The sequence below is a fragment of the Ambystoma mexicanum genome, chromosome 3q (genome assembly GCF_040938575.1).
Source record: "Ambystoma mexicanum isolate Mex_15411 chromosome 3q, UKY_AmexF1_1, whole genome shotgun sequence".
Classification (NCBI taxonomy): domain Eukaryota; kingdom Metazoa; phylum Chordata; class Amphibia; order Caudata; family Ambystomatidae; genus Ambystoma; species Ambystoma mexicanum.
Genome location: NC_090926.1, coordinates 400,381,699 through 400,401,616, shown reverse-complemented (window position 1 = coordinate 400,401,616; position 19,918 = coordinate 400,381,699). Strand labels below are relative to the sequence as shown.

The 19,918-nt window shown below is 50.5% G+C and overlaps 1 protein-coding gene across 3 annotated transcripts in view; it reads right to left on the bottom strand.

The window, feature by feature from the left end:
• Positions 1-19,918, bottom strand: part of LOC138582632 (TBC1 domain family member 9B-like) — a 1,499,720-nt gene that overhangs the window by 1,118,970 nt on the left and 360,832 nt on the right. The gene's annotated exons all lie outside the window — the stretch shown is intronic.

The window sequence follows — 19,918 nt, the reverse complement described above, 5'->3', positions numbered from 1 at the left end:
TAACAAGTGACCAACAATATTCCCTAGCATAACATAATGCAGAAGAGCCCTTAATGCCCTCTCTTCACTCGGTTATTGCAGGACCGTCCTAGCATCTACTGTATCCTCTTGGAATTAAATAACAATCAGAGGCTACATAATCCCATTTCAGAGCGCCACCCTCACATACTCCCTCTGAGAGAGAAGGGTGAGGATTCTTTTTAAATGATCTTGCTCAAAGACTAAGACATTAGAGAAATCTACTCAGCCTATCACAAATCTACCAGTGGCCTACATTTATTAATTTAGTTAGCCAGAACCCTTTGTAGCAGAAAAGCAGAAAAAACATCATAATTTACAGGAGAAAATAAATGCACTCCCTGCAATCAGAGGATTATTTGGCATTTCACTCTAAACTTCCCAAGGGTGTACGTGTGAAAGGTAATAAAGAGGTGCTCTGACATTTAAGCTTCGGATGGTAGGGTTAGTCCTGAGGAAACTTTAATGGTGCAAAGCGGTCTTGCACATGATAAGAGCACAATGTTGGGTTCCTGCACAGGAGTCAAAGAAGCTTTAAAATAGACCCAAACTGTCATAGAATTTGAGTGTCGTCGCTGCTACTTCTGATGCCAATTCATATTAAATTAAATGAAATAAGTACCTTTTCAAGGAAAGAGATTTCATGACAAAACACACAATTTGGAAGTACTTTGTTCTTAACCATGAAGTCCCTAACAAAGAGGTAGCACTTTTTCTTTAACCAAGTATAACTATCTAAAAAGTTAGAGTTACCACAACTAAGGTGTGATATTTAAATAAGTGAGTGGTTACACATGTCATTTTGGGTGGCACAGTTCGTCCCTCATGTGGACCAGAAGTGTACATTCATTAAAAAACAGCCATCTTCCTTTTGCAGCCGTCCAACATAGAACTGCTGTCCAATGCAGCTCAGTCGATTATTCCAGTTGGAGCAGCATTTTAATATCAGACGAAACAGCTTTTACATGTTCAGATTTACAGAATACAAGCCAGCGTAAATAGCTAAACTTGTACCAGAGAAGCGACTCAGAAGGAAGTCTCATTGCAGACTGGCCCCCTACCAGCACAATTCGCAGATGTCCTCTGGACGTTATGGAGTGATTTTAACGAATTGAAAACGAAGAATGAAATTTTAACGAATCAAAAAAACAACTAATAAATATTTAATGAAGATATATATATATGATACATTACTCACCGTAATCGTATTTCTGATGCTTGTATCTGCTTAGATTCACATGTTGTGCATAGGCCGACATCTAGTGGAAGCTGCAGAGTATTAGTTTGTTTTTCAAAACTCGAAAAGGGGCGTCGAACTAGGGCGCGCCAGTAATACTATCCCTAGTGTGCCGTCCACAATACCCATGATCCCGCCGCATGTAGGACCCTCAGATTGTATTTTTTCTGACATGAGGTAGCATGAGGAGTAGCGTGAGTACAGAGTATCCAAGCAGATAAAATAGATAAGACTACAAGCATCCATGCGCCTTCTCTCAGAGGGGAGGAAGGGCGGGCGCATGTGAATCTAAGCAGATACAAGCATCAGAAATACGATTACGGTGAGTAATGTATCTCTTCTGAGGCTTGTGGAATCTGCTTAGATCAAATGCTGTGCATAGATTAGCAAGCAGTGTTAGAAGAAGGAGATGGGATGTGAGAAGGGTCATGAGCAAACAAATGTCTTAGAACCGCTTGTCCCACTTGGGTATCTGTCTTGGAATGAATGTCAATGCAGTAGTGCTGAGTAAAGGTGTGAATAGAGCTCCATGTAGCTGCTTTGCAAATGGTATCAAGGGGTACATTTGCAATGAAAGCCAGAGTGGCTCCAGTACCTCTTGTAGAGTGGGCACTTGGCGGAAAAGGCTGTGTTTTATCTGAAAGGGAATAGCACAGTTGGATACATCTGACTATCCACCTATAGATGGCATTCTTAGAGACGCGATCTCACTCTCTGCCTGGAGCTATGGAGACAAACAGTTGATCTGTCTTTTTTAGTGGCCTGGTCTTGTCTACGTAGTAGAGGACCGCCCTCCTCACATCTAGTGTGTGAAGTTTCACCGCAGCAGAGCTTTTGGGTTCCTGGAAGAAGGCCAGTAGCTCAATAGAATGGTTAACATGGAATTTGGAAATGAACCTAGGGTGAGTGCGTAAACCAGTTTATCCTTATGAACAGTAAAGAAAGGATCCTGCACTGACAGAGCTTGAATTTCACTGACCCTTCTTATGGATGTGATGGCTACTAAGAAGGCAGTTTTATAAGTCAAGTGTTTGAGACTAGATTTGTACATGGGCTCAAGGGAGGTCCCATGAGCTTAGCTAGTACCACATTAAGGTCCCAACCTGGTGGTGGGTTCGAAATTGGAGGGTGGAGTCTCTTTACCCCTTCCATAAAAGCTTTGACAACTGGCACTTTCCACCATGACACCTTGTTATAGGAAGTGGTGTAGGCTGATAAAGCTGCCAGGTGTACTTTAAGTGAGTAAACCACTAATCCTGCATCCAATAGGTGAAGCATTTAGATGACGACATTGGAAAGAGTACAATCAACTGGGTTGATTTGCTTATTCTGGCACCAAATAACAAATCGTTTCCATTTGTCATAGTAACAGTGCCTCGTGTTAGGTTTTCTTGACTCTTTCAAGATATCCATACATCTCTGGGGTAAGTTGAGATGTCCGAACTCTATGACTTCAGGAGCCATGCTGTCAAGTTCATTGAGTTGGGCTGAGGCTGCACTGCTGGTCCCTCGTGCTGGGAGAGTAGGTTGTACCTGCACGGGAGCTTGATGGGGTCGCACACTGCCAATTTGCTTAGGTGTGGGTACCACGGTTGTCTCGCCAACATAGGAGCAACTAGGATGAGCGTCATCGGTTCCCTGTGGATCTTGTTGACCACCTTCCTCATCAGAGGGGTTAGTGGAAAAGCGTAGGAAAACATCCCTGACCAATTCATCCATAGGGCGTTCCCCTTGGAGCCTGGCTGGGGGAGCCTGGATGTGAAGTTTGGGCATTGCCCGTTTTTGCTTGTGGCGAATAGCTCTATAGTGGGGAAACCCCACTGAGAGAAGAGGTCTCCTACGACTTCTTCGTGTAGTGTCCACTCGTGTTCTTTGGAAGGGGATCTCTGCTCAGAGCATCTGCTAGAGAGTTGAGATACCCTGGAACATGTTGGGATGACAAGTAAATCTTCTGTTTGATTGCCCATCTCCAAATTGTCTGAGCAAGCTTGGAAATATTTGGCGAACAAGCGCCCCCCCTTGTTTGTTTAAGTAAAACACTGCTGTCGTGCTGTCTGTTAGGACCTGCACTGATAGGTTGGATAGGGGGGTTCCAATGCCCGAAGCGCTCTGAAGACTGCCAGAAGTTCTAGCAGATTGATGTGGTTCCGAGCCACTGTGTGAGACCAGAGACACTGAGCTGTGCGGTGAAGGTAGTGAGCTCCCCACCCTGCAAGGAAGGCGTCTGTTGTGAGGCCAGCCTGTTTTTCTGGATTGTAGAAGGGTTTCCCCTTCGTCAGGTTCTCTCTTGTTCACCAGCGAAGACTTTGTACTAGTGTTGGCGAAACTACCACTAGATCGTCCCACTGACCGCTTGCTTGAGACCACTGTTCGCCAACCATTCCTGCATGGGTCGCATGCGCAGGCGCGCGTGGGAACCAGGTAAATGCAAGATGCCATCATACCTAGCAAATGCATCGCTTTGCGCACCCGTATTTGGCGACCGGTCTGATATTAAGGCATTTGCAGGAACAGATTTCGAATTCTTTCCTCTGATGGAAAGGCCAACCCCTCTTGGGTGTTTAGAACAGCTCCTAGGAACTTAGGCTTGATCTTTTTCTCGTTGATTGAGAAGAGGAGGTTGATTGTTCTCTGAATGTTTATCCTGCAAATTAAGGGGGTTTCCACTGTGATGAGCCAGTCGTCCAGGTAAGGGTACACTGGGATTGCCTACCTGCTTAGGTGCGCCGCCACCACCGCCAGTACCTTGGTGAATACCCTTGGAGCCGAGGCTATACCGAAGGGCAGCACCTTGAACTGGTAGTGCTGGTTGTCTATTTTGAAACACAAGAATCTTCTGTGCGCTGGGAACATTGAAATATGAAAATAAGCATCTTTCATATCCAATGTTACCATGTAATCCCCCTTTTTTAGTAGGGGGATTACCTCTTGGAGTATAATCATGCAGAATTTTTGTGGCTTGACATACTTGTTTGCAGGGCGCCAATCTAATACTGGGCGCATTGTTAGATCTTTCTTTGGCACAAGGAAGTAGGTATGATGAAAAAGGAGGAGAGGGGCGTACTCCAGTTCCCTGCACAGTTAACCTACTCAGCCACTGGTGTTCTCCTCCTACCGGTTTCTGTGCTCTTAACATCGTCAGGGAGGCAGTCTTAGCTTGCAGCTCACAGCAAGTGCAGGTGTTAACAATCAATGATGATTCTGCTGCAAGGACTTCTGGTAGCTGCAGTCATCAGGTTTGCAAGGAACAAGCTCACTTAAATCTGGTTTGGGAGGGTGTTTTAAACGAGGGGAAACGGAGCGTATAGGGGGGGCCGACCCCGAAAAAAAGACACCAAATTTGATATTTTTGTTGTTTTGGATTTGTTAAAAATGCATTCTTAATTTTTTAGTTTGTTAAAAATCACACGTAACCCTCTGGAGTACTACCATCTCCAGTAAACTACTGAGAGGAGGGGGTCAGGGCCCACTCAGTTATTTGGGGCTGGCTGCATGCCTACTTGGAGCCCAGACCTTTCACTCCTTCCAAAGGTGGGAGCTGTCAATAGCAGTTTCAGATCTATGTGAAAATGTCGAAAGGGAAAAGTCAGCGAGAGGAAAAAACAGTTTTATTTTTACTGCATTTTCATTTCGACATTTTCATGTTCCTCCGTCTGCCCACTCTTCCTCGCCCCCTACTTACCTTACGGCGGCACACTTCATTGTGTGCCGCCAACTCCCTCGTCTCCCTGCAACGCCAGTTTCTTACACTTACGTGGACGTGAACCGGAGCCGCAGGGTCCTGTTAAAAAATATATATTTTTTAAATGTATTCATTTATCATAGAGCGGTGGACACCCCCGCAACCTCCGATCACATTACAGCAAACAAGGGTGCAGGGACCACCTCTGCAACCCTTGTTCGCTGTAATGTGAAGTTATGGCATAATTGTTTGGTTATTTCGGCTGTAGTTTACGTACTGCCGAAATTCAAACAATTATGCCTTATGTTATTTCCCATTCAACATTTTCTACGGATTCCAAGCTTCTTCCAGCCCGCCATGAACCACGTCGGCTGCCCCAAGACCAGGGTTTTTTTCACTGCTACTCTGCTCTGTGTCCTGGAGGTCTTTTCACATTGTGGGACCTGTGGTGCTGCTGCCTGCAAGTGCCTGGGCTCTTCAGCTCTTATTTTGTTTGGAACTGCCCCTTAGTTCGCTTAGTACCAACTTCAGCCACTGCACCTGCAACTCCTAGATCTCCATCAGCGAGACGAATGGCAGAAGTCAGTGTCTGCAGCGATTTGAAGTACTCTAGAGGTGGTCACTAATAAAACTGGAGTAAGTCATCTCTTCCCTGGCTATGATGATTAGACTTCTAGCCAAGGATCCCCATCAAGGTAAACTCTAGTGTGGAGGGATTGAGAGAGTACCCCTAAATATTTCTACTCATGTTTTATCTTCAAAGGTGTTTTAACTCTAAAATGTCTTCCAATGTAATGGCTTTGCCAGTGCTTGTTCGAGGGAAATTTTAAGAGTCCCATCTCCCCTTTCAGGTTCCTACCGGGAACATTGACTCTACTGAGGCACTAGGTCTACTTATCTGTTATGGAATGTAAGGAAGGCATGGTATCAAGCAGTAGACACAGACAATCTGAAGGTTTCTTTCTCCCGCTCACTTGGCTTTGCTTTTCGAACACTCACGGCTTCCCGAAAGCCTCGAAATCTTGCCCGGCCTTCTCTCGATCTGCTCCACTGTAGATCAGCCGGTTGGCCTTCCAGCTTCTACCGTCTGGTCCGCGTCAGTCTTGGAAGAACTGTTGCTTCCCGTGTCCAGCCTCATACAAAGTGTACTTGTGTGCGCCACCATTTTTCACAGGCAATGCAAATAAGTGTCAGGTGTAAATTGTTAAAGCTACGTGCCCGACTCTGCCTGGCCTCATTACAGCGACAGGGCCAATGCAAGTCAGGGGAGGTAATCTCTGTAGCCACATTCCTTCTCTTCTTTGGTGCAGTACTTTTCCCAAGACTAAGTGGGAAGGAATTATGGTAGTTGTAGTTTCCTATAAAATACATCGGGATAGGGTTTAAATGGGTTGTGGAAAAGGGGGGATAACATGTCTCACCATTGGGTGTTTCTCCCCCACTCCCCGAGGACCCCCTACCCAGCTGATCCTCCCTCGCTTGTCCACCCCCAGGGTCGGGTTCCAAAAGCGATGGCCTTTCCCTGACACCCCTCAACCCCCCCTGTCCCCCCGAGTACGGGATCCCCGGGGACTAGATTGTGAAACACCCTCTGGTTTTTCACACAAAGTATGGCAGAATCTAAAGGTGCCTTATAATTATAAGACAGAGTATATGTTTACTCTTTTAAATGCATTGTTCTCCCACTTTACTATGTACAATTTCTGTTGTTCCATTGATTTGAACTGCTTTGCTGTGTTTAAGTGTAAAGTGTAGGTAGTCTCATTTTGAGACTACCAATTGTTTACATATTTGTGTATTTAAGTGTCTTGGTCTGTTGCACCCCAACTGGTAGGTGCTGTTCGCGTGTAGTTTAAACGATGCAGTATTTTATACTGGATAAGGCAGAGTCTGGGGACAATTCCGACTTCAGACGATTTACATTAAGCCCACTAAATCCCTTGTATTCCAAGAAAATTCTGGTCACGACTTGACAGGAGACTTTGGGTTGCTCATGTAGACTAGAAGGTCTTCCGCATAAAGTGATACCAGGTCTCCCCCCCCCACTGGTACCCCCCCTGGCCATTTGAGTCCAGCACAGTCCGGGGCTGTCTGCAGTTTAATTGCAAGCAGCTCTATGGCCAGTGTTAAGGAATAGAGGGGACAACCCTGCCTCCTCCCTCGACCCAGGGTCTCACCCTAGAGGTTACCCTGCAGACTCCGACCACTGCTTAAGGGGAGGTGTAGAGCAAGCAAACCCATTTCAGACAATTCTCCCTGATGCCCATGTGGCCCACGATCTCCCAGAGAGACACCCAACTGACTGGGTCCAACGCTTTCTCGAAGTCTACAGCTATGAGTGCCACCGAATCTGGTATCACTGAGGCTTGGATGATGGCAAATTGAAGCCTGCAGAGGTTCCTGCATGTGGATCTGGAGGCCTTTAACCCGCATTGGTCTGGGTGTATGAGCGAGTCTATTACCCCAAGTAGGTGGTTAGACAGAACCCTCGATATGACCTTGGCCTCTCCATTAATCAATGATATAGGCCTACAGAAGGCGCAATGTTCAGGTGGTTTGCCGGGTTTCGGTAGGACCATTATACAGGCTTTCATCGGGTCTGGGGGAAGGCCAATCCAATTTACATTTCATAAAGAGGCAGTGGCATGGGTCAAGTGACCAGGTTCCCGAGCCGCTTCCAGATCTCTACCGGGAAGCCACTGGGTCTTGCCAGACTGCAGTTGCGTAAGCGCTGCAGACACCTCCTCTTCCGTAATGTATGCCTAAAACCCCAATGTCCGTTGTGCTGTTAGGCGGGGAAGTGCCACGGATGAACTAGTTACTTACCAACTGGTAGCGTTCTTTCGACTGGATGTTCCTCCAACGTATTCCACATCTTTGACATGTAATGTCCACAGTTGTGCTGCTTCGGAAGTTTTTCGGCAGAGGGCGTCCTGCGTCAATGGCGTCAGGTTGATGTCCCTCGAACGCCTATGTCGAGGGTGACGTCACCGAATGCTATAAATAGGACGCACGGCACCTGTAGCCTCAGTTTATGTTTTTCCCCCATAACATGTGACATGCTCGTACACAATGCCTGCTTGACTGCAAATAGCCTTGAGGGAACGCAAGCTGCAATAGCATAGGAAATTCTTCAGAGGGGCAGGCTGGTAGGGTGATGTGGAATACGTTGGAGGAACATCCAGTCGAAAGAACGTTACCAGTTGGTAAGTAAGGAACAAGTTACTTACCTGTAACTGTTGTTCTCCAGCATGTGTCTGGCATGGATTCACATGCTCATGAATATTCCCTGTCGTCAGGCTGGGAATCCTCGGTAAAGAAAAAAATCAGTATCAGTTTAGTTTCTGATCTGTCTTTCTTAGTAGTAACCAATCACTGGTCTCTGGGTCATACTGCCCCCAGCCAATGACTGCCCTCTCCCTAAGCCCGGCCCCTAGCAGCTATCCTCAGATGTGGTAGCACGAAACGTGGCAGTATGACCAAGTGAAGAGCCGCAGAGAGGAAGGAGGGAGGGTTCGCATGTGAATCCACGCCAGACCCATGCTGGAGAACAACAGTTACAGGTAAGTAACGTGTTCCTTCTCCAGCATGGGGTCTGGCATGGATTAACATGCTCATGAATATAAGAATACATAGCAGTACACACATGCACAACCACGGGAGGTGGCAAGGCTGAACATTAAGCATTACTTAAAACACAACATTAAGCATCTCTGACCTCCTCACCAGGCTCACCTTAATTGAACAGGTTGCGCAGCACTGCCTGGCCGACTCTGGACTCCTCCCTGGAATCCAAGTCGACGCAGTAGAATCTCGTGAAGGTGTGCGTCGACCTCCACGTAGCAGCCCTGCAGATGTCCAGCAGGGGCACACCAGACAAGAACGCTGTGGTAGCAGCGATCGCTCTAGTCGAATGGACTCTCAGACGGCCGGGCAACGGTCGGTTTGCCAACCGATGACAGTGCATGATGCAGCCGGAGAGCCATCTGGAAATGGAAGCCTTCAAGAGATCCTTCCCTTGGTTCAAAGGTCCAAAGTTCACAAACAGCTGTGATGTCTTCCGAAAACTTTGTTCGGTCCACGTAGAACTTCAGCGCTCTAGCTACATCCAGCGAGTGCAAAGTCCTCTCGGCCGGCGACAAAGGCGACGAGAAAAAGACTGGTAACACCAAGGGCTCCTTGAGAAGGAAGTCCGACGGCACCTTGGGCATGAAGGAGGGGTGCGTCCTCAGCACCACCCTCATCTCGTGGAAAGTCAAGTATGGAGGCTTGCATGAAAGGGCCTGAATCTCTCCAACGCGTCGTGCAGAGGTGATGGCCACAAGGAACGCCGTCTTCCACGACAGGAACTTCAACGGAGCCGAATGCAAGGGCTCGAATGGTGGGTCAATGAGCCTGGTCAGCACCACGTTGAGCTCCCACGCCAGGGCTGAAGCCTTCGCCGGCGGGTACGATCGGAACAGTCCTTTCGTAAACTCCTTCACCAGGCGATGAGACCAAAGGGACGCCCATCGTGCAGTTCTGGTGTATCGGGAAATTGCTGCCAGATGTATCTTGATGGAAGCGTGAGCTAGTCTAGCTTTGGTCAGCGACAGTAAGTACGGCAGCACTTGAGGGGCTGTAATCCATAGAGGGTTAATCTTCTGTGCACCAGACAGAGAACCTCTTCCACTTGTGTCCGTAGCACTTGAGAGTTGAGGACGCCCTGGCCTATGCAAGAACCTCTCTGCAGTCAACCGGGATATCGTACCCTCCAAACTCTAGTGCTGCAGAAGCCAGGCCTGCAAGTTCAGCGACTCCGGGTCGTGATGAAGAATGGCGCCTCCTTGAGAGGAGGTCTGCGTCCGTCGATAGTTTGGCTGGTGGGGACGCTGACAAGTCCAGAAGGTCCGGGAACCATATCTGTCTCGGCCACCTCACAGTGCGACGAGGATCATCCTGCACCGGGACCTCTTGAGTTGGTTGATGAGCCTGAGCAGCAACGGCGGGAACGCATACAGGAACAGGCCGTCCCACGAGAAAGCATCGCCCATGCTCCTCGGCTAGGGGAACCTACTGGCAAACCTCTGGCACTTGCGAGTTCGTCGCCATCGTGAACAGGTCGATTTGGGGTTTGCCCCAGCGCCGGAAGAGTTGAACCACTTTATCCTGGCGTAGTTCCCACTCGTGGCACGAGCGCAGCTCCCTGCTGAGTGAGTCGGCAATGGTGTTTTTTATCACTGCTAGATGAAAAGGCACCAGAAACATCCCCTGGGCAACGGCCCAGTGCAACAGATCCTGGGCTTCCTTGGACAGGGCTGGGGATCTGGTTCCTCCCTGCTTCCGGATGTAGAACATCGTGGTGGTGTTGTCGGTGAAGATCTTCACCATCTTGCCCTTGAGGGACGAGAGGAATGACTTGAGGGCCCAGAACACTGCCCGGAGCTCCAGTATGTTGATGTGGAGCGGCTTCTCCTCCGGGAGCCAGAGGCCTCTAGAGTGAAGATCTCTGGTGTGCGCTCCCCACTCCTCCAGGGAGGCATCCGTCGTCACCGTCACCTGGTATGCTGGGGTCTGAAAGTCTGTGCCCGTAGCGAGATGCGAGCGGGTGTCCCACCATCGAATTGCTTGGCGGAATACTTTGTTGAACGAGATCTTGTCCTCAAAGCTGCCTGTCGCTTGCGGCCAACGGGCGTCGAGGAACTCTTGCAGAGGACGCATCCGAAGCCTGCAGAGGCGCACTAGATAGATGCAAGAGGACATCATCCCGAGAAGGGACTTGATGGACCTCACTCTGGCCACGTCCGCGGCCAGCAGACGCCTTGCCCAGGATGGCCTGCGTTCTTTCATCGACGGCGAGGCCAACTGCGCTACTGTATCGAACTTGGCTCCCAGAAACAACACAACCTGCGACGGAACCAGGTGGGATTTGGTTGATGGAGAATCCCAGGCCCGTGAGCAGCCGGATGGTCTTTGCTGTGTGTTCGACGGCGAGTTCCCTTGTCCCTGCTTGGATGAGCCAGTCATCCAGGTAGGGGTAGACGTGGATCCCCTGCAGGCGCAGCCGCGCCGCCACTGGTGCTAGGCACTTGGTGAACACCCTGGGCGCCGACTTCAATCCGAATGGGAGGGCCTTGAACTGGTAGTGCCGCCCTTGGACTACGAACCTGAGAAACTTTCGGTGTCCTTTTAGGATGGGGATGTGAAAGTATGCATCCTCCAGATCCAACGAGGATAGGAAGTCGCCTTCCTCCAGCTGGCCCAGCACGTGCTGGAGGGTGACCATCCGGAACTTTTGTGCCTTGATGTATTTGTTTAGGCGACGCAAGTCCAGGATGGGACGCCAACCTCCCGTCTTCTTTCTGACGTGAAGTATCTCGAGTATACCTCTTTGCGACAAGCTCGATGGCTCCTTTCTTGAGCATCGCCCTTACCTCTAACAGCAGTTGAGGGATGTGGTTTTCTTCCTGGCCACGGGCGGAATTCGGGGGCACTTCTTTAGAAATTCCAGAGTGTGCCCGTGGGCCAGGGCATCCAGCACCCAACGGTCGTTGGGGATGGACTCCCACATGCTGATGAACTTTGTCAGCCGGCCTCCCACCGGGGTGCTTCGGCGGGGGCCCGACGCAACGGCCGGTTCAGTCTTGCTTGGAAGCACCCTTGCCGCCTTAGCCTCCCTAGCGACGACGGCGAGATCCAGCTGACTTGCCTCGTCCCTTGTAGGCTTCTTGCGACGAGGAGCGGGCCGCCCGACGGTAGGTCGAGGAGCCGCCGCCGAATCCTTTGGAGGCACCTTGCTTGCCTCTGGAGTTCCCAAAGGGGGGCCGCCGTTGCTGCAGAACTCCCAAGCCCCGAGCCGTCTCCGTGTCGGTCTTGATGGCCTGCAGCGACTCATCCACAGTCCTTCCAAACAGATTGCTCCCGTCGAAGGGCATGTCCAAAACCTTGGCTTGCACGTCCTGGCAGAAATCTGTCGCCTTGAGCCACCCCGCCGTCGGAAGCAAACGCTGTTGCCCAACTGGCGGAAACCGGTGTCGGCAATGTCCGTAGCCACAGTTATGGCTTGGTCCGAAGCCACCTCACCCTCCTGTAGGATCGTCAGGGCCTCTGCCCTCTTGTCGTCCGGGAGGAAGTCCAACAGGGGGGGCGATCTTGTACCACAATTCCCTGTCATAGCGGGCCACAATCGCTAGGGGCTTGGCCCCCTTAATCGTCGTCGCCGCCGCCGACGACATGACTCGTCCCACGGCGTCCAGCTTCTTTCCCTCACTGTCCGGTGGGAAAGTTGAGGATGAAGCCGATGCCCCCCGCTTTCTTCTTGGCCGCTGCTGAGACGACCAAATCCGTGGTCGGATGCGCCCTAAGGCACAACGGGGCGGCGTCGGGGACCCGGTACTACTTCTCGTACTGGTCCCTCTTGGCAGGTGTCGTGGACGGGTTCTTGAGGAGGGCAAGTCCCTCGTCCCAGATGTCATCCAGCAACGGCACCACGAGGACCGTCTTCCTCTTGGCCTCGCGCCGTTGGTAGAAGAAGTCATCCTTCTCCTCAGGGCAGAGCTGAAAAAGCTCGGATGCCCTGGCAATCATAGCGTGGAAGGAGCCAATCTCGTCGGGCGGGGACGCCCGAGGAATCGGAGACGGGAGGCCAGCCCCTTCGTCACCGCCGTCATCCGTCCCCATCGTGGCCGTGTCCGTTCCAGTGTCGTCCCTCGGGGTCGGGGAAGGCGACAAAGGCTGAGAAGGCCGTGAGGGCAGAAGGGGAACTGGATGAATTCTCCTCCTCTTGTTCGGAGGGCTTCCCGACGGACCCGGTACAGCTGGGTCGTCCGTTGGGGGTAGGGACAGTCTCGTCCTCATCTCCGTGCATGTTAGGGAGAATTCTCTTAGAAGGCTAATTTTCCAAACCTAGTGAATCCCCCAGCAGCTTTGCTGGATTTTTGGGGTTTGTTTTCTTCTCCTGCTAAGAGTGAGACTCTTTTCCTTCCACTCTTAGGCATTATTTGAGATATATCTTTGATTTTGTTTGTGCTTATGGGCTATGGGGTCTTTTATTCCATAGGATATCATCTGGCTTTTGTTTATGTGTTACACAGCACACTCAGTGCAGTAACACAGGGGTGTCATAGTGACCCCCAAACATAGACTCGATACCCTGGGACTGACTACTGTCTCCCAGGGCATGTAAAGTCACCATTGACTTTACTAGTCCAAAATTGTGAACAGAACCAGTATAAACCATCATATTGTGGAAGTACTGGAAGGGGTTCATTCGATTGCCCCTGGGTCTGTTTCCAAGGGAGCACTGTCCAGTCCCCGCTTGTCGAGTTTCTGGCTGGTGGCAGTGGTTAACATGCAAAATATTCCACCGGAGTATTTCCTATGGGATTTTCCCATTGATTTTAAACGCACCACTTTTTGGTGCAATGTTAAAGATACCGCCGGTTTATTTAATATTAAATCAACGGTTGGATCTTTTTGCCAGAACTCTTTTCTAAAATGGCGTTCGTGTCCGTCTCTGTAACTCTAACCAAGCCCGGGCCCTTTGTTCCACTATTTTGGCGGGCTTCTCCACAGAAGCCCTCCAAATGGTGCCACTCTGTCTGGGATCCACAGGATGTGTGGGGAGGGGAATTGGCACCCTGGACTGCGTTGCCTTAGCAACCCAAGTCGCACTCAATTCTGATTGGCCCAGTGGTGAGCCGCCCGGCTCACCACTTAGCATGTTTGAGTGACAGCTAGGCTGTTGAATGGGGGGTTTTCTTCATAAAAGCAGGGCTTTTGGGACTGTAACTTGAGAAGTCGCCACAGGACCTAGGAATCCGAAGAGGGAAGAAGCTGAGCCATCTGCAACGACGACACCACCGGTGGAGCCCTGCTGCAACAAACTCACCACTTTCCCAACGACAAGAGAAGAGCTTTTGCTGGACGAGTCTTCTTCCTTTGAGCTGGTGGGATCAACCAGTTTGCCCCTTTCGCCTTCCAAAGACGTCTCTTAGTCGAATCGCCCGTGCCAAGCACCCCGACGGCCGGATAGCCAAGCTTCACCACTTTGACCGTGAATAAAAGGAACAAACCTTTTAACCGACTAACTCCGTCGCTGGTTTCATCCCTGTGCAGTGCATAGACTCCAAGTTTCCTCCTCGACGAGATCCTCTCTTCGAAACAATGAACTGCAACCACTGCCAGGAACAACTGCCACCGCTGGAGCTTCGTCTCCCTTTAAGGTACTGTGTTCTGCCTGGCCTCCCTTTCCACGGATTGCTAAAGGTGACCCTTAATTCCTTGGCTTTCCAACTGGGTTGGCCCCAGACCTAACTTTACTTCTTGAATCACCCCAACCTGTTTTGAACATTCTGCAAAGACTTAGTGCATTTTAAACTATGTGATCTCGGACACATTTTGCTTTGCTCCATTTAAAGTGGGCCAGGTCTATGAACTTTGGCTCTACAGTGTATACTGCCTTTACTCCCTTGCTTTGAACTTCTAAAAGTGTTGGGAACTGTTTTATTTTTATGCCCTGCCTTTTTCTCTCCCTTTAACTTAACTATTGGAGTGCCATCTAGGTTACGCGCTCACATCGGTTTTAACAAATAAGTGGTGTTTTAACTCTGACTTGTCTAATAGTTATCAAGGGAGGTGTTTATACTTTACCTGACTGTGTTTTAACTTGCTTTTGATTTAGAGTGCTAGTGTATTGCCTAAAGTGTGTTTTAAATAAATAATTATATACTTTTGATACAAAGCTCTGGTCAGTGTTTGTTTACTCTACTGTGTTTTTAGCCCTATTGTGTATACCCTATATACTGCCCTACTCTTCTTGAGGGAAGTCTGACTGCTCAGCCACAGCTACCAGGTAAATCTGGGTGGTGCAGACTGCAACCAATTGGGATTACTGCTTACTCCTGTAGTCTTAATCTTTTTGCAGTGTTCCCCAAGAGAACTGCACAGGATTCTGCCTAACAGTGCATATGGCTTGGATTGCTGTCAAAATGGCCGCCGAGTTGTCCTGAGGCTCAGGTTGCGACGGGCGTGCCGGGAGCGACGGTTGTCCCTCCACAGGAACCTTGTCGCCGTTGCCACCCTCGCTCTCGTTGTCCCCCCTCCTCGGGATTCCTCCCGTGGGGCTGGGCCTCTTCCAAATTCTCGGCCAGTTCCTCCTCGGAGGTTGTGTCCGTGTCCGTGACGGCCACCGGCCCTCCCCCTCTTTTTCCACCAGGGTCTTCAGGGGGTCTTCTCGATGGGCTTAAAAGAGGATTCCCTCCGCGGAGGTAGGGAAACTCTGGGCTCAGAGGTCGCCTCCACTGGGATAGCCTCCACAGGCTTCGCCTGGGTCGCAGCGACTCCCTCGATAGAGGCCTTAGCCAGGTGAATCAAGGCCTTCATCTTGAGCGCGCTTGAGGCCTTTACCTTAGGGGGAGGGTCACCGTCTCGCTCCCCCTCGGCCTGTTCCTCCGAGATCGACCGGGGCCTCTCTAGAAGCTTAGCCGGGTTCTCGGATTTTCTCTTCCCCGAGCCAGAGCGTTGGCTCGCGGTTGATGGCGCCGGTGAAGGTACGTCCTGTCTGGCAGCTGAGGAGCCCGACCGTTCAGTGCTCCCGGTGCCCGCGGACTCGCGGTGCTTTGCCTTCTGTTGGGCTCCCGTCGCCGGGGCGCCCTCACAGGACTAAGAAGACCACTCAGAATTCTTCTTCTTCTCACCTGCTGGGCTCTTGCCTTCCAGCCAGTTGGAGAGACTGGTGCGGCGATCCCTCATCGTCCGATCCGACATGGTAAAGCAAAATGCAGTCCTTCTCCACGTGCGTTTTGTCCTTGGGGAGTCAGTAAAGGCATTTCGAATGCTCGTCCTCCTTGAACACATTTTGTAGGTTGCATCCTGGGCAGATCCTGAACAGCTTGCCAGGAGTCGAGCTTCCCTTCTCCTGAGCCATGTTCTTCTCGGCCACGAGGTAGGCCTCAAACTTCTCGAATCCTCCAAGAAGCGTAACTCGAGGAAAACTTCACCCTTGAGGGGCGTAGATAAATCCGAAACAAGTCCCCGTTGATCGGAAGTAGAAACGGTGGAGCTTGAGGCTCGATTAAACTGAAAAATTTGATAAATCTCTTTGAAAAAGCACAAAACGCAGTAAAAGCTTGAGAGCTATAGCACGAGGACTGTAACTCTCACCTGAATCCCTCGGAGGCGCAGGTCTGGGCTGGGGGTTTCTCAGAGTCTTTTAGGGTCACGCGCAGGCCTCGAATGCCACCCTGGAAAGGCCCTTTCCTCACGGAGATCTTGATCTGAAGGGTGAGGTGTCTGCAATTATGAGAGCAAGGGGTTAATATGGATATATAAGCCTGACTGGGTAAGCTGCCTCCCCTTCCTGGTACTCCCAAGTAGTTCGTAGGCTAAATGTTCTCACCTTATGTAGGTGAAAGCGGAGCTGTCCATCCTGCGTCAGTGCAGGGGCGCCGAAGCCAGTTACTTCACTGGTTAATTGTCCAGCCTCTTGGTTGCAGAGGATGAAGATTTGGAGCTAGGCCGTTGTTAGCAGCACGAACGGCGGTTGCTTGAATATGGAGGTCCGCAGAGCGATGGAATGGCGAAGGTATTGCAGGCAAGTAAGTAGAAAATGTCAATTCGAAGTTAAAAGCACTTCTTAATGTCTCTGTTCCTTTTTCAGGTCGCAGAAGCAGCTGGGTAGAAAAATGGATGTCGAGGAATGCACCGAGGAGTGAGAAAGAGGAGCGCTGCCCAAAACACGTGCGTATAGATGGAGTTTTGTATTTCTTAATGATGTCCTTTTGTTTTGCAGATGCGAGTAGCAGCGTCGGAGGAGGCGAGAAGAATGCAGCACAGGTAAGGAAAGTTTCACGGAGGTTTACTAACCAATGTCTTTGCTTCCACAGGGTGCCGGAAAAAATGGAAAGCTGCAGTCCGTGGTTTGAGATGAACCGATGGACTGGGTAAGTGCTGCGCTGGTTTTTATCTCGTGCTAACCTGGTGTTCTTTTCCCTTTTCAGATGCTGCTGAAGACGAAGATGGTATTTCGGAAGGTAAGATTGCGGATTTCTCTTCCCCAGATGCAGAAGTTGAAGATTCTCGAGCTGACACGGTGAGCGTCCTGCTGCTATTGCAGAATAACGCGAAGCACGTTGCTCTGATCGGGCGTGGTTTAAATAGCTTACTGGAGTGCTTAGGTGTCTCCTTCCACAGCAGCCTCGCCCAGGTAAGAAGTCCCAGCTTCCAGAATAGTTCCAGTATCCAGTCCCAGGGAGTGGTGCTGGCCACACCCAGAGGTAAAGTAGTTCCAGCCATGGATGGATGAGGATTTCATCCTGCAGGTGAGTGAGCAGCATGGTCTGCAGCAGGTAGGTCCACCCAAGCACCATTCCTTACATCATGAGCCCGGCACGTCCTGTGCCGGGACTGAGTCCCCTTATGAGCCTGGCGCCACTGGCGCCAGGACAAGGTCCATAAGGCCCCTATGGGAGCCGATGGGTGCCTGGAAATGAAGTTGTGACCCAGCTTCCGAGGCAGTTGGGCTAAACCTGACTCCTTGGAGGCTGCGGTCATGACAAGGACTCCCAACACTTAAGCGTGCATTAAAAATCTGAGGATGGCTGCCAGGGGCGGGTCTTAGGGAGAGGGCAGTCATTGGCTGGGGGCAGTATGACCCAGAGACCAGTGATTGGTTACTACTAAGAAAGACAGATCAGAAACGAAACTGATACTGATTTTTTCTTTACCAAGGATTCCCAGCCTGACGACGGGGAATATTCATGAGCATTTGAATCCATGCCAGACCCATGCTGGAGAACTTGTTCTTCGAATAGATTGTGTCCTCCAAGGTATTCCACATCTTTGACAGACTCCCAAAGCAGTATCAGTGAATGGAGGAGGGAGAAGTATTTAGCATACCCAATCAGATGGCAGAATAAAGCACCGCTTTCCCAAAGGCCATATCATGACCATGGAGTGTGTCCAGGGAGTAATGCTTGACAAAGGTATGGATGGAAGACCACGCCGCCGCATCACAAATATTCCTAATAGGAACTCCCCGCTGCAGGGCTGTGGATGCAGCCACGCCCCTAGTTGGGTGAGCTTGCAACCCCTCAGGAGGGTCGTTGCCCGCCAATCTGTAACATTCAGTAATGGTGAGGATAATCCACCTGGACAAGGTCTGTTTGCGAACAGCCTGGCCCAATCAGTGTCCAGTGTACCCCACAAAAAGTTGGTTGTCCACTCTGACCCAAGGCATCCTAGAAATATAAAAGCTCAAAGTTCTCCTAGGGTCCAGCCTATAGAGTCACGCCTCTTCCTTTCCAGGATGAGGGGGGAGGATAGAAAGCAGGAAGTAGCAACTTCTGGCTCAGATGAAACACAGACACTACCTTAGGTAGAAAGGATGGACGTACCCTCAGTACAACCCTATACTTGTGGAACACAGTAAAGGGTGGCTCAGATGAAAGTGTCTGCAATTCACTCACTCTGCGAGCAGATGTAACTGTAATCAAGAATATGATCTTGAAAGACAACAGTCTCAAAGGACAAGAGTGCATAGGTTCAAACGGAGCACTCATCAGGAATGTCAAGACTAAATCCAGATCCCAAACTGCCACCTGAAAGGGGGACGGCAGGAACACATTTGTGAGTCCTTTTAGAAATTGGGAAATCAAAGGAATCTTAAAATAAGAACATTCGTCAGACGAGCGCTTGAAAATAGACAGCGCCGCCAGGTAACCTTTAATGGTACCCACTTGAAGACCCCTGTGGACTACAGAAGGCAAGAAAGGAAGAACCATTGGGATGGAACACTGAAAAAGATCAACAATGTGTCCTCTGCACCAGTCGCAAAACTTACGCCAACAGCAACAGTACAGGGATTTGGTCGCCAGCCGCCTAGCCGAAAGCAACGCCTCCTGCACGTCATCCGGGAGGTCCCAATCTTTATATCTCAACCTTTCAGAAACCAAGCATGAAGGTTGAGAGTCCTGACCTCTGGATGGAGAACCAGACACCCCCCTCGTGCGGGAGAAGGTCCTCTCTGTGGGGAAGATGGCGTGGAGGACAGATGGACATCTCCAGAAGGTCCGGGTACCATGGTCTCCTGGCCCAAACCGGAGCAATTAGGATCATGTGGGACCCGAATCCCCGTAACCTCCTTTGCACCTGAGGAATGACGGGGACCGGAGGAAACTCATATAGAAGTGGGAATGACCAATCCACGACGAACGTGCCCCCTAAGGCTCCTCTCTGAGGAAATCCCCTCGAGCTAAATCTCTGGCACTTCCGGTTGGCACCGGTCAAAAACAGATCCACTTGAGGGGTTCCCCAAAGGGCGAAGATCTCCTGAAGGACTTCCCGAGCCAACCCCCACTCGTGGGAGACTGTGCACTGCCTGCTCAGAGCGTCCGTCCGCCGAACTGCCGAGAGTGAGATTTCTTGCTGTATTGTCCAGAACCAGAGCTGCATCGCCTCTCTGCACAGCAGGAGTGACCCTACCCCACCTTTTTTGTTGAGGTAATGCATGGTCACTGTGTTGTCTGTCATGATCAGGAAACTCTTCCCCGGCACAGACGGCAGAAATGCCTTCAGGGCTAGCCTGATGGCCCGCAACTCCAAAAGGTTTATGTGGAGTTTGGACTCCGACGGAGACCAACGACCACTGGCTGTCAGCTCGTTGGCGTGAGCTCCCCATCTTGTGAGGGAAGCATCCGTCACCACCATCACCTCCGGCCACGGTTGCCAAAAAGGCTCCCCCCCTCATCAGATTCCCTTCGCTGGCCCACCACAGAAGATCCTGCGAGACAGAGTGAAATCTGAATGGCATCCGACATCTTGCCTTAGAATTGCGACCACTGCATCTTGAGAGCTCATTGAAGGGTTTTCATTCTCAGTCTGGCCTCTGGCACTAGAAAAATGCAGGATGCCCTAAGGCCCAGCATCCTTAAGAATTCGAAAGCAGGAATACTCTGTGCTTGTTGGAATTTTTTGACCATCTGTACAATGTAATGAGCCCTCAC